The 15,600-nt window shown below is 38.4% G+C and overlaps 1 protein-coding gene across 1 annotated transcript in view; it reads left to right on the top strand.

Annotated features, from left to right (window-relative positions):
• Nucleotides 1-15,600, top strand: part of CCND2 (cyclin D2) — a 484,289-nt gene that overhangs the window by 317,117 nt on the left and 151,572 nt on the right. Inside the window, exon 5 of the mRNA XM_075210201.1 lies at nucleotides 8,494-8,526. The gene's annotated coding sequence lies outside the window, so the exon portion shown is untranslated. The remainder of the gene's footprint in view (nucleotides 1-8,493; nucleotides 8,527-15,600) is intronic.

The raw sequence follows: 15,600 nt of genomic DNA on the forward strand, positions 1-15,600 counted from the left end.
GGTAGTTCATAAACTGTTTAATGTTAAATTTAGTACTACTGTCATGAATATATATATATATATATATATATATATATATATATATATATATATATAGAGAGAGAGAGAGAGGGAGAGAGAGATATGAAAGCAGATGAGAGGAGATGTGGCGCCTATGGTGTGGTATTGTGGATGATGTAGACCCAAAAGCCAGGGTGTATATACGTGCGTACCAGAAATATACTTGAAGGTAGCTTATGAATACACAGAAGAGGGTGTTTCACCGTAGTCATGTACTTTCGCTGTAGTCTTGTGTGCTCATATAAAGAGAGAAAAGAAACCAAATCGTGTAATACCGTTATACAAATGGATTCATTGTCACCCAGCCACCCAAGATTAGGCGTACCAGAAAAATGAAAAATTGTGCTTATCTATGGTTTTCCTCATAATAGCACAGGTCCCAGCGTACATTGATGTACATGATAATTGCAATACGGTGTAATACACAGATGATATCTTTCACCCAATCTTTAGTGATATATGCGTACCAGAATAAGGAAAATAAACAGCTTATCTGTATATCTGCTTCTCAATCACTCACGAATAGCACCACTGTTGTCACAATTTTTCTTCAGAAAGAGATAGGAGCAGTTTATCTGTCTATCTGTTTCCCAATCATTCACGAACAGCAACGGTTCTCACGATATCTCTCCTCCACTCAGCAGGTAGGGGAAAATGATAATAATATACCATATGGTGTAGTATTTCAAAACAAAATTTTTAATAAAAAGGTGTATAAAATGCAAACTCACAATCAATAAAAACAATAAATGCTTATCTGTAATCCAGTATTGTAGATTCACTGGTCTCAAACACAGGACCTCATAAGGTACATACAGAACTTCCCCCAAAGTCTCCACACAAAAAGCTACATGAAGAAAAAGTCCAATGGATATAGCCCAGGAAAGAGTAGTGTGTCCTCAACAATTAGTGGAAAAATGAATTGCCTCAACGTGTTTCATCCTCAAAAGGACTCCCTCAGGAGATATATATATATATATATATATATATATATATATATATATATATATATATATATATATACACACACTCAGTGGTCGATATATATATATATAGATATATATTATATCATCAAAGGATTACACTGATGTACCAAATCTTACCTGCACGTAACCATAATCAATCATACTTCCAGATCATTAAGCCCCAGCCTAAACTTGTATGTATCGTTATTTTTTGAAAAACTCTTGCATCTTTTACAAAATATCTACTTGTTTCCTTCACTGATATTGAATTGATAAGCTGCATTTTTAGTCAATATTGGTTCACCACACAAAATGGCTCTCTCCGTCAGTAACCCAATGATGTCATTGGTTCACCACACAAAATGGCTGCCTCCACCATGCGTTGTGACTTTATTCCAAAATGACACTTCCCGTGGCTATAACATATTGCTAGAAAACAATTTCATGAGAAGCTTGCTTCTACCTTCTAAGGCTCATATAGGAACATGCATAAGCACACTTGTAAATGAAGGATAGTGGTTATGCGCTCAATTGTCCTAATGTGAGTGTAATAATTATATATGAATTAATTATTATATGAATTAATCTTAATATCAACACAATTTTATTCACATAACAAGTAAAAACATGTCGTCTCAAGTAGACTACATTAAACCTCTATATCCTAAAACCAAGCACTACAAAAAGTATATAACACTAATCAATAGAAACACTGGCTAAATACTAGGAATCAACACTGAATTAAATAAGTAAATAACATAATGCAAATATGTTTTCTTTTGGGTCCTGGCTATGCCCTATTCCACCACTGGTATATGTTATCTCTGTTTAATGCAATCATTACAGAACGGCATTTGCTACCCTATCTCCCATATCCTTATCTTTGCAAAAAATGTATATCCAGTCCTAAAATAAGTGTCCAGTTAACTCCTCCATAGTTGATGTACCCCTGGGTACAAGTGAACCCACTGTCCTCATGTTCACTGTGTACAAGAAGTTCTATATGGGCTGGAGCTCAAGGATTATGTACCCCCAGGAATGATATTGTTAGTTACATACAGAACATTGCTGAGCATTACATAGCTGTAATCATCCGTATGTAGCATAAACCTCTGCCTGTTTTCACTGTGTGAAATACCAAGGAAATTTTGGTATGTGTATGTTATGTTTCAGCTGTCTCGAGAGACAAAGAAGTCCTGCCCTTTTATGAAGTCCAAGGAAACCTCCTAATTCCCAATAAACATTTATTACTCTATCTCCTGCACACTGGGCATAATTCATCAAAGTCTGTTGTATGTTTCTGGATATTCCAGCTATAATTCTATACACCACTGTAGGAGTTGCTGGCGGAATGATGTAGCAACATGTAGCCGAGTTTGCTAAATCATAGCGAACACTGCATTCATTTCCCAACATAATTGTTGTACATTAATTTATGGGTGGGAATTAGAGGAGATCTCACATAGTAAGAGAACCCAGATGCAGGATTGATGCCATTCTGGAGATACTCACCCTTGCTAACACCTAAGTTCCCTGAAGGAGTTCAAATATAAATTGCTCAGTGTAGGGTTATCACTCATTATCATCATCATCATCATTTATTTATATAGCGCTACTAATTCCGCAGTGCTGTCCGGGGAACTCACATCAATTCCTGCCCCATTGGAGCGTACAGTCTAAATTCCCTAACATACAGACAGACAAATAGACAGACAAATAGACAGGCAGACAGACTAGGGTCAATTTGATAGCAGCCAATTAACCTAACAGTATGTTTTTAGAGTGTGGGAGGAAACCAGAGCACCTGAAGGAAACCCACACAAACATGGGGGGAACATACAAACTCCACACAGATAAGGCCATGGTCAGGAATCGAACTCGTGATCCCAGCACTGTGAGGCAGAAGTGCTAACCACTAAGCCACCGTGCTGCCCACACACTGCACCCTTCTCCTCCAAGTATTGGCACTCACCCAGCCATACTAGTTGGGAGAAGACTGCAATTCATGGAATCATCCAGGCCATTGTGCAAACATTTACATATCTGTATACTAAGACATGGCAATTCTCAGCTGCCTCAATGATATTGGGCAGGAGTGGTCAGGTTTAACTTATTGGTTCACTGAGCCAGTCTTTGCAGATGTACCGTTGATCCGTCTAGCCGGCACACAGATGCGGAGTGGAAGTGAATGCCCATCATTTCACCGGCGGTTGCTACCACTGACCATAGCACTCCTATAGCCGGGGATGCCCTTCTATAGATGGAGAGAAACACTATCTCTGATGAAAACAACAGTTCAGGACGGATAGGGCTTTTCTCTATTTAATAAATAGAGCCCTTAGATAAATAATTGAAATCTATGATTTTCTCAAACAATCAGGAACAATTAGCAACTATGTAGACCACTGGTCATCAAGTTAAAAACTATAAGAGCCCCTATGTGTTCGAACTCCAACTTGCCCCATTGTATGGGTGGTATTTGGTTAATCTTGGGTTCTGGCTAGCTATACGATAAGTCACCTTTCATTCTCTGAATGCAATGTTGTCTGAGTATTATGACTAACCTGTTATCTTCCTTAATAAAAATTGCGTAGTGACTTTTTCATGGTCTTCCGAACATCTGGGAGTTCCAAGTTTGTGGAGTACCAAGAGACGATTGAGTAACGAGTGTTACTATTATTCAGACTCAAGTTGTTGCTCAACGAGTGATAGACTTTAAGTGCACCGTTAACCTAAAATACCTTTAATTACATTTTATGAATTCTGATATTGTATCAGTCTTAAAATGAAAGAATTGTGTCCACCAAAACTACATAACGTTTATTCTGAAAAGTTCCCCGTGTTACAAGCCACCGGGGACTCATGTCAAACCCTTGCCAAAACACTTTAAATTTCTGTGAAGCCGTGTACAAAATCCCTTTCTGTAAAAGTGCTTTACTGGACTAAAATTCTATGAAGTGATTTGAAAAAATGTTGCACATTATGTCACAGTTCTCACAGTAGAACAGGTGGAAAAATGACTCATTATTTTAACAGGTTTTGTGATTTTACCATTCTTTTCAACCCCCAATTTATTTATTTTTTAACATATGTCTGGGCTGCCCGCTGCTGTAGGCTTTTTCTGTAAATCTGGTACCACATAAAATACAAACTACCATTAGCAGCTCATAACGTTTTTCACTAAACAGGAACTTAAAATGACCCTTTTACCAAATATTACAGACGGCTTTGGAAAGCATAGTAAGACATTCTGCAGAATTGAGTACAAAAAAAAGTGCAAAACAGTAGGCCACCTCCCTTTGTGTCTTAATTTTGTGTCTTCGTTGTCCCATCATTTTATGCAAATGAAATCTTCTACACAAACGAACTCATTCGCAAATAATGTCTGGTCGATAATTTGACAATGGCCCTAAGGTATTTTCCTATGGTTGCATAATTTATAGATGTTCTACAAGAATGCTTCCAGACATCTGGTTATTGCTTACATTGAAAAGGACGATCTCGATTTTTTTAAAACCTGCCTTAATCCAAAAATGACCCTCGTATTGTAATGTAAGGGTCCTTGAGGTGGACCCTCGTCTGACCCTTTGTTTGGCTTTGAGATCGCTAGATGGTAGGTTGGAGCTGCACCAAGGTAATATAGGACAGGAAATCTTCTGAAAAGGAGCTGCAGGAGGAATCTGTTATTTTTCTATAAATGCTCTATTGCATTATTATGTAAATAATTCTGAAGATGGCCTGAATGGTTATTATTTAAATAACAAAGTGACCGGTCCTATTTAAGAGAGTGGAAAACTATTGTCAACAAATTGCTGGTCCAACTGTACAAATACCTTCCGCCTTTCACATTCTCACTGAGAGTCTCACAGTTTGGGACCATGTCTCGCGCTCTCACAGTGATCGTGTAGTTTGAACAATTTTTTTTATAATTCAGTGGCGCACGCAGGGGGGGTTTCTTAGTCTAACTAAGTGGCCACTGTCCTATACAGCAGCCGCGGCGCTGTCAAAGAAGCGTCCGCGGCGGTGCTGTATTGTATACAGCACCGCCGCAGACGCTTCTTAGACAGCGCCGCGGCTGCTGTATAGGACATCGCTGGCGAAACGGAGCTTCTCTCTCGTGTTTTTTTTGTTTTGTTTTTTCAGTCGGCGGGGAGAAACCCCCCCCCGACAATACTCCGTGCGCCCCTGTAATTCTAAGCCGGATTTCAGCTCGCAGCTCCCTGAAAGCCGGCGTTAAAGGTACCGTAATAACGGTAATTACGCGCACTATTACCGTAATGACGGTAATAGTGCGCACGCCACGTTACTTTTCCGAGTAACGCTTACAATTGAATATGCCCCATAGGCGGACTTTGGACAATGTAAAATAAAGCTTCAAGCCCACAAAAATGTCACCTGTGATACTGACGGCCATGATGTCTCCTCACTCATGATTAACTCAAACCTTAAATGAGACTGAGCACTATTTTAGGGGAAACAGTGAAACATTTTATTTATACCTCCCAACATTTGCGCTGCGCTGCCAGTGTGCACAGCACCCAATTCACCGCTGCGCTGCCATGTAGAGAAGCAATTAACAGGCAATACCTTCCTAATTTCCCACCGATCAGGACAAGGCTGAACAGATAGGGCTGGCGGAACAGAGCCCTCAAGTCGGGACTGTCCTACCTAAATTGGGTTGGTGGCAGAGGCGTCTACCACGTGCGGAGGGTGTTCCTTCATACGCAAGAAGGACATGCTGGGCGCACTGGTGAAAACCAAGGAATTTTGCTCTGCTCTAGTGTCCATCATAAATCAGGTCCATTACGATTAAGCAGTGCACTTAGCAAAAGCTGGAGGAGGGCACATACACATCAGTAAATTAAAGTTATTTGAAGGTGGAAATCCCTGTATAATCAGCCATATTGGATGTGTGTCAGCTCCTCGCCCAAAAACGGCCTGAAAGGGGAGCTGATGAATCTGGGAAGCCTATGTGAGTTATACAGCAGAAACCATAGAATGAAGAGTATAATGGTAGGTAACCAAAGGATGTACAACCTTCGTCAAGGGGAAATCACAGAATGGGGAAAGTCCTTTTCTCATTTACAAGACTCATCAGAAACCCACCTTTATCATTCTGACTTTAGCCCTCACAGTTATGAAACTCCGAGCTGCGCCTCTAAATGAAGTGAAGCTTAAATATCCTCCATCTGGGCTTAAGACGTTGAAACAGATAATAGCTTTGAGGAAACAGATGTCGGAATGTAGGGTCACAATTTATTTTTAGTTACACATTCTGTCTTTCTTCTAAACACTCTTAACCTGCAAAAATGGGCTGTAATGCAGGCACTGTAAAAACTACACTCTCTAGTCATGACAAATTGATTTGCCATTTAATCTTTCGTTGTAACTTTTACGCCGGAGGAAGATTAAAGGGCTGACAAGCCAGAGTAGAGGGGAACTATTTATCCTAATGCCAAATATGGTGTTGGCAGTCACACTGCCCCAAAACTGACCTCAATTCTCCATCGAAAAGACCACCCTCTGTGTTTGCCTCTCTACAAACTAGTTTAGCTAACTAAAGTGTTATGGCGGCTGCTTGATGTGGTCTGGTTACCAGTGCATGCCGGTCTAAAACTCTCTTATTTTAACTGTTGAATTCCAATCACCTGGAATAACAAATTTGACATATTGCTAAATAATATTTCGGTATGCATTACACAAATATACATAATGAGCCATGAAATTGGTGTCCACCTTGAACAAACTTATTTTAAATACATTTTTAGTAGCCAGACAATACGAATTGTAATTATTTATAATGAAACATTCCATGCCATTATGCAGCTATCATCCTGAATCTGCTGTACCCGGTGCAAATTGTTCTGTGGTTGTTAGAGTCTGAGGGGTATATTTACTAAACGGCGGGTTTGAAAAAGTGGAGATGTTGCCTATAGCAACCAATCAGATTCTAGCTGTCATTGTGTAGAATGTACTAAATAAGTGAGTTAGAATCTGATTGGTTGCTATAGGCAACATCTCCACTTCTTCAAACCCGCAGTTTAGTAAATCTAGCCCTGAGTCTGGTTGACAGATAATGCCCCTTTTTGGCTCAAGATTTGTAGCCCCAGCATTGAATCTTCTGCATGAGTCCTATGTCCTGTCAACCTTTATTTATAAACTAACCTCTATCTATTTCTATCTCCTTCCCATCTCTCTCTCTCTAATTTTTTAATCTGCGATAATAATGCTGACTTTCGATCATCTCTTACCGCAGCAATGTATGAATAAGATCACGCGTAGGCAGCTGAGCAATACTAGCGGAGAGCAGGAGCTTCACTTGCTGCATCGCCGGGAGATGCACATGTGACTCACTACTAGCGAGCCGCATCCAGCATGACACTGAAAGACCAGGGTTTGGGCTTTTTGTGCCATTAAAGAAAACAAAATAATAACAAAATAGATAAAGATATGAAAAAAATAAATATTCTAAACTTAATGGTGATAGAAAAAATTGTTTTTAAATAATACAGCATTTTTTTCATAATTTTTATTTCCATTTATGCCATTGTGAGATGAGAATAAGGATTGTGATAATACTTGTAGCTCCACAATCCTTGTTATGCTTTGCATAGAGATCTATTGCTGGTGGTGACCCCACAATATCTAGCCATCTATTTATCTTATCTCTCTATCTAATATCTATCTCTCTACCTATCTCTCTCATATCTATGTATCTCTCTCATATTTATCTATTTGTATATCCATCTATCTCTCTAATATCTATCTATCTATCTATCTATCTATCTATCTATCTATCTATTAATCTCTCTCTCTCTCATATCTCTCATATCTATTTATACATTTATCTATCTATCTATCTATCTATCTATCTATCTATCTATCTATCTATCTATCTATCTATCTATTAATCTCTCTCTCTCATATCTCTCATATCTATTTATACATTTATCTATCTATCTATCTATCTATCTATCTATCTATCTATCTATCTATCTATCTCATATCTATCTCATATCTATATATCAATCTATCTATCTATCTATCTATCTATCTATCTATCTATCTATCTATCTATCTCTCTGTCTCATATATATCTATCTAATATCTATCAATCTATCTCTCTCATATCTATCTATCTATCTATCTATCTATCTATCTCTCTGTCTCATATCTAGCTATCTGTCTATTAATCTATTTCTCTCGTATCTATCTTATATTGATCTATATATTTATCTATCTGTCTCATATCTATCTATCTGCCTCATATCTATCTATCTATCTATCTATCTATCTATCTATCTATCTATCTATCTATCTATCTATCTTACTTTTAAGAGGTTTGTGAATAATTTTAGCTATTTCTTTGTAGAAACAGATATAACTCAAGTTAATTTTTTTCTCAAATTAAACAGTGAACTATGAAAAAATGCTTTCTCACAATGCTTTCTTATATATTATGTTACAGGACAGAGACTGCAAGCAATGGACCTACCTATAGGTAAGTTTGTTATGTCATAAATTAGCTGTAAAGTAGAGTGTACTATTTACTGTCTTGTGGCAAAAAGCAAAGCATTTAAGCTTTCTAACTGGCTCATACAATCTTATAGATGTTGGGGCGGTACACCTGTCAAACCATAACGCAGATGTCCTAAGGCGAGCTTAGGGGGAACAGAAACCTCCCATGGAGCAGAAGGGTAGGGTAGATTATGAAATAATCAGAAGGACTAAAATAAAATATGAAATATATCTCTGATTTATCACCCAGATATAATGGTTTTAACATGTGAACTCACCATGTGCAAGTACTGACTTAACTTACCTAGGATGACAATCTCCCCTGTCCCTGCTACCTAGTACAAGTTGACATATTCAGCCAGACTTTATTTCTCTAGCACAAGGTAAACTCAGTTAAGGGTTTTAATACAAGCCTCGAATAGTCAAGTTCTCCAGAAAGAAATACATACATCAAAGAAATATTATTTATACTTCATATTTGGATATTTCACTGTGAGCATTTATAATCAGTGCAAATAGGCCCATGATATATGTCAAGTTTGAATGCTAAACTCATAAGGAGACTATATTAATCATGCATCATCCTAAATATTATACCTAATAATTTCACATTTCATGTGTACATGTGCAGGACGTTATAACCTGCTTATCGAATGTAAAATTATATCTCTAGAATGTGTCAACAAAAATATTACATTTTTAAGAAATCCTGAGTGGAGAAGTTTGCTGAAAAGCTATAAAGGAGTTAATTAGCAAATTCACAAACCTGGTGATAAATGTATCAAGCTGAGAGTTTTCCAGCGGGTTTGAAAAGTGGAGATGTTGTCTATAGCAACCAATCAGATTCTAGCTATCATTTTGTAGAATGTACTAAATAAATGATAGCTAGAATCTGATTGGTTTTGCAAACACATCGGAAAACTCTCCGCTTGATACATTTACCCCCTGGTGTGGTGAACTCACATAAGGGGGGTGGTAGGTGGAAAATCTGTGATTTTAAAAACCATGGTAAACTGTTATGTATTGTCATTTCTATGGCAGTGAATTTCATATTGAAGATTTGTCCTATTTGCCAACCTTTCCAATGTGAAGCTACATGAAAATAAATTAGTTTTAAGTTTCTGTTTTTAAGAAACATGTTTTTAGAAACTTGTTGGCATTTTCATGCTGTATGTCAAGGTATTAATATTATTTTTGTATACCATATGCATTGTGACTATTTTGTATACCATATGCATTGTGACTATTTTGTCGTGTTAAATTCCATTTAATAATGTTCTCTCTTCGTGTTCTTAACAAATTTATGTGCTAGTTAACCTTGGTCATTTATAAACACTACATAAGTTAAATTCAGGAGATTGTTTGGTTAATGATATCTATAGTTAATTTATTGTTTGATTAGTGTGATATAAGTTTAGGGAGAACCTGAGAGCTCCTGCATATTGTTAGCTTTGAAAATATTGAAAATAACTCTAGGTCGTGGCAGTTTTTGGACAAAGATAGTGAGTGTGAAATAGCATTTTGATGATATTAATAATTTTTAGGCAAGCCAGGTGGTTTTGTTGTGCTTAACCCTTTGCAACACACAAGTCATGCAGGATCAGGTGATTGCTGTTTGTGACATGTATTCTCATTGTGACAGCTATAACTATAATAAGCAACCTTGTATTTTGTTAGCTGGTTTCTATAGGCTGAAATATGTGACAATATTATAACTACTTTTTTTTAAAATAAATTTAATGCCATTCAAGATTAGAACAATTTTGAAATATCTTTTGAATATTTTTGTCTATTCAAACAAATGATATAATCTTTCTCTCATGACAGTTAGGGCTAAGTATGCATACTTTGTACAAGGTGTGATGCAATTATATGGGTCCAGCAACAATATTTTAGTTTTAGAAGCATTTTCCGTGTGCACTGATTCTTAGGGGGATGAAAATGGGTTGGGTACCATTTTTTTGCGATGTTGGTAATTCCGACATCGGTTAAACCTACAAAAAAAATCGCAATTTAAAGAATGCCTACAAAACTAAAATAATGACTTACAATAAAAATGACAGTGGACATCTTCGGCATGCTTACGCTACATACCGATTCCTCTGAATGCCGGCACTTTGAAATTACGTCACTCTCCATAGCCACAGAGATATCTCGGTATTTAAATCGGCAATGCCAGGACCCCACGACTTTAACATCTCATTTACACCTTGGGGTCCTGGCATTGCCGATTTAAATACCGAGATATCTCTGTGGCTATGGAGAGTGACGTAATTTCAAAGTGCCGGCATTCAGAGGAATCGGTATGTAGCGTAAGCATGCCGAAGATGTCCACTGTCATTTTTATTGTAAGTTATTATTTTAGTTTTGTAGGCATTCTTTAAATCGCAATTTTTTTGTAGGTTTAACCTATGTCGTTATAGTGGTAGTCATTAATATGACTACCACCGATGAAAATGGGGATAGGTTGTGAGTAGACAAAAAATGAGTTAATGATGCCTTTCTGGTAGGTTTTGGCATACTGCGTGATATTCATGCATTTTGGTCTGCCATATACATCAGTGTCACAGGGAAACGGTGACATGATTTTTGGAAGACAGGAAGTGACTTAGTGGAGATATGGGGATGACTTTTAAGCTTTTTCTACTTGTTCAATATCATACTAACCACACCCTCAATGTAACCCCGCCTACTGTTTACAATATCCACACCCACTATTTTGCATGATTCAGGCACCATTTTACCACATAATATTTTACATGCCACAATATGCTGACTTTTGTGGTTGGTATTAATAGCTCTGGCACATTTTTATAAGATTACTTCACTGATTACACCGGAGTGGATGTCTAGAAAATTGTATGTTCGTTTTCTTACCACAAATTACATTCGTCTTTATTTTTAATGGAATTTAGAAAGAAAAGAGACTAAAGACTCAAGATTTGTAAACACACATAATATTTAGAGTTTTAGTCACTCACCAAAAACCTGTGCTCATCTTCATTTCTGGGCTTTGGCAAACTGAAATAAATATACATACACACCAAAGTGATTTGAGACATTTATTTGAAATATATTGGAGCTTTCATCCAGAGGGGATCATTTCTGAATTGTGGTCCTGAAGATTGCATGTTTTGCACGGTGGCTTAGTGGTTAGTACTTCTGTCTTACAGCGCTGGGGTCATGAGTTCAATTCCTGACCATGGCCTTATCCGTGTTGAGTTTGTATGTTCCCCTTGTGTTTGCGTGGGTTTCCTCCGGGTGCTTCGGTTTCCTCCCACACTCCAAAAACATACTGGTAGGTGAATTGGCTGCTATTAAATTAACCTTAGTCTCTGTCTGTGTGTGTGTATGTTAGGGAATTTAGACTGTAAGCTCCAATGGGGCAGGGACTGATGTGAGTTAGTGCTCTGTACAGCGCTGTGGAATAAGTGGCACTATATAAATAAATGATGATGATGACCAGTAAGAATGATCTGCTATAATCCTTAGGGGCATATTCAATTGTCGGCGGAAACGCAGAAAATCCCACGGTCCGCGCACTATAACCGTTGGTACGGTAATGGTGCGCGGAAAAACAGTTAATACGGTAATTTACTCGCTGGATTTCAGCTCGCAGCTCCCTGAGCCGCGAGCTGAAATCCAGCTAGATTTTACCGTATTACCTGTATTAGTTTTTCCGCAGCGGGATTTCCCAACAATTGAATATGCCCCTTAGACTTCACCCCTCAATAAATTTTTCTACCAATATACTGCTTGATTAACCCCTTATTTACATATCTGCAAAATTGTGGGAGGAGAATAGGATAAATTTGCCCACATCTCCTAATTGCCCTAAACCACTTCCTGATCCACCAAGACACGCCTCCAATTCACTGTGACCACACCCCCATTCTCATAGGCCACTCTGCCACCTACATAGTACTGTAAGTTTCAGGTCTGTTTTACGTGGCAGAAAGACCTTGTACCCACCCATGCACCAACACAGGAATTGCCTTCAGTTATGCAAACCTCCACCATTGCCCTGTAAAGCAAAATGTCTTTTGTGGATCAGGAGTAAAGCCCAAAACAGTATTATGTTGGCAACGGCACATTTAATGGCTAGTTTTGCCTTGAAAGCCATTGCCGTTTTAAATTTCCCCTGCAAAGTTACCTGAAATCGGTGACTTGCAGCATCCGCTGGTTGATACATTTATCCCGCTATCTTTTAATAGAATTATCTTGAGAGATTATGTACGTTGTTTCCCTTTCTGTATAGAACAATTTTAACCTTATCTGATTTTTAGTTCATCATTGTTGCAACTAGTTATCCATTGTAATATTTGAATGCTATTTTTGGCAATAGGATTACTGTTCTCTTCCAGTTTATGGATGTTACAGTTTATCTCACCAGCAACCAGCATTCATTAAAAAAAATCCTCACTTTTTATGTTCTTTTTTTTAAGCTCTTAAAGTACATTGGACTGAAATAAGCATTAAAAAAACATTAATAATATTTTATTCCTTGAAAGTGATATATTTTCAATGGCATCAAGGTAATTTTGAACCATAGAAAAATATACTAATATAAATATTTTCCTTACATAATAGCACTAGCCTTCGGTTTTCAAATACAATAAATTAAAATACTTGGCTGCGATTTTTAATGTCTTTTGCAAACACAGAAGGGAAGGTGTTAGGCCTCAGCAGGTGTATATAATGGCACGCCTTTCTCAGTCTGTCCTTTGTTTCATTTCATTTCTTGCTTTTTTGTGAACGTTTCAGACAGACCCATTTTAAAGAGCATATGTTGTTTCGACTTTCTTGCATTAAATGATCCATTTTTATTGCTAGTCAAATTCTTGCGTTCCTTTTATGGCATGATCGGGGGAGGGGGGATATGGCTTCAATGTGTATGAAGAAAACCTCTTCCCCCCCCCCTGCTTTTAAGTACTGTATAGGATTTTGTTCCTATTCTTCTGTTAACCTATAAATACCTCCCGACATTCTAAATCCCTAACCACAACATTTTCCGGGCCTAAGGTCTGTGACAGGAATGCACACGTCGACGAATATTAAAATGTACCTTCAAAGTACTGCCTACAATCTTTTTCGGACCACCCGCTTAATTGACGATGTGACGCACATTGGCAAGAACATTAAAGAAAAAAAAAAGGTGCGTTCGACACAACAGTCTTACAACAGTAGTAGGACAGGAGTCTTATATCGCTACTGCGCTGTTGGAGGACCCTGCTCCTTCCACTCTCTAACGTTTAGTCTGTGACTTCCTCTTCCATTCCCCTCCTCACATAATGACACTGCCCCCTGTTACATGCAGTCCTATCATCACTGCCACCAAGATTGCGTTTTTCGCCAGAGGAACAGGCTCCATAGAACTGACAGAGCAGACTTATTGAGCATGCGCCGATGTTTCTTCCCACATGCGCAGTAAAGTCAACTGTGGCCTAACGAGGGGCGGAGCATGCTGCTAGCAAAGAGGATTCTCTCCGGCAAGACATTGCAAAAAGTAACGCCACCCTGAGATTGTGTTGAGTTTTGAGTGCAATGCTTCTTCTGTTATTGCAATCTTGGGATGGCAATAGCAGGAGAAATTAATTGAAAAAATTAATATTAATATTTTTTTCTATTTTTTACATCTTTTTTTTTTTTCAGTGTCCCGCTGTCCCGCCCGACTTACAATTCGTCCTGGTATCGGAGCACCACGGTTCGCTTCCATAGCAGCCAGTTTCCTGGGTGGTCTAGGAGGAAGTGGGGCAGGACGTCTTTCCCAAAAGCATACTTGCCAACCTTTTAAATCTGTCCTCCAGGAGATCTTAGTACAGATCATGTGACAAGGGTAGGAGGGGGCGTGACGACATAATTACGTCACTATAGCCCTGCCCTATCATAAAATGCAAAAATTCACAATATTGAATAGTGGGGGGGCTTAATGACGCGATTAAGCCCCGTACCCAGCTATTCAATGCAGTGAATTTCGGCATTTTATAGGGTCCAGGAAGCTTGCCTACTCTTCCGGGAGTCCGGGAGTATGCCCAAAAGCGCTAATTGTAATGCGCAAATTCCATAGCAGCCAGTTTCCCTGGAGGTCTAGGAGGAAGTGGGCAGGACGTCTGTCCAAAAAGCACTACTGTGCATTCGCGAACTGCGCAAACAGGAAGTTCGTCGGCTCGACGGGGGTGTGGCTTATTTGTCCCTCTTTCGGGACTCCAAATGTTGGGAGGTATGGCTTATCGCACTAGATTGTGTGTAGGGGCCTTTGGGGAGTATTTTTTTTTTTTCGCTGCCACCGTGTTGATTGCTTTTGAAAACTGGAAATACACACTCTGTGAGGTAACCAGCAGTAAAAAACAGCAACATGCTCTTACATCGCATTTCTCCAGAGTAACTACCAGAAGATTTCACAAAACATGTGGTTATTATGTAATGACAATCCATGCCAAGAAATGTGTTGAAATTATATTTAAAGGGGAAAATGCCATCTTTATAAGTCGGGATTCTTTGCATTACTACTAAGAAAAACATATGATTAGATGTCTAGATAGAAAACCTTATTTGCAGAAATATTTAAAATGAGATATTATTAACACTTGTTGGCTTTTCCTGAAAAAAGCCAACGAGCTACAGGTAATTTAGTGTTTTCTTTACATGCAGCGAATGTTCCAGTTAAGGATCCGAAAATACCTGGACAGCATGGAGTTGGCGTGACTAGGCCTACCGTTCTAGAATGTGTAGAGGCCTCTGATTGGTTAGAAGGTCTATTTAATAAGATCTGGCGATAGGGCTGATTTTTTAATCGCTGCTTATTGGGATGATAGAAAATTACCATCATTTATTACTAAAATCTCGCCAAGGCAGCTAAGTGATACTCAGCAGCCTCGACAATGCAGGAATGGAGCAGTAAGGGTTAACTCAGCGCTTTGCTGCGCCAGTGGAGCAGTAAGAGTTGTACCACTTTGCCAGCTGGTTCACGCATGCGTAGTAGAACTGGAAGAATAAACCATTTTTTCATTGGTTTACTTGTAACAGAAGAAGGATTGCATTGTACTTGCGATGGCAC

The sequence above is a fragment of the Mixophyes fleayi genome, chromosome 4, assembly GCF_038048845.1.
Source record: "Mixophyes fleayi isolate aMixFle1 chromosome 4, aMixFle1.hap1, whole genome shotgun sequence".
NCBI classification, from domain to species: Eukaryota; Metazoa; Chordata; class Amphibia; order Anura; family Limnodynastidae; genus Mixophyes; species Mixophyes fleayi.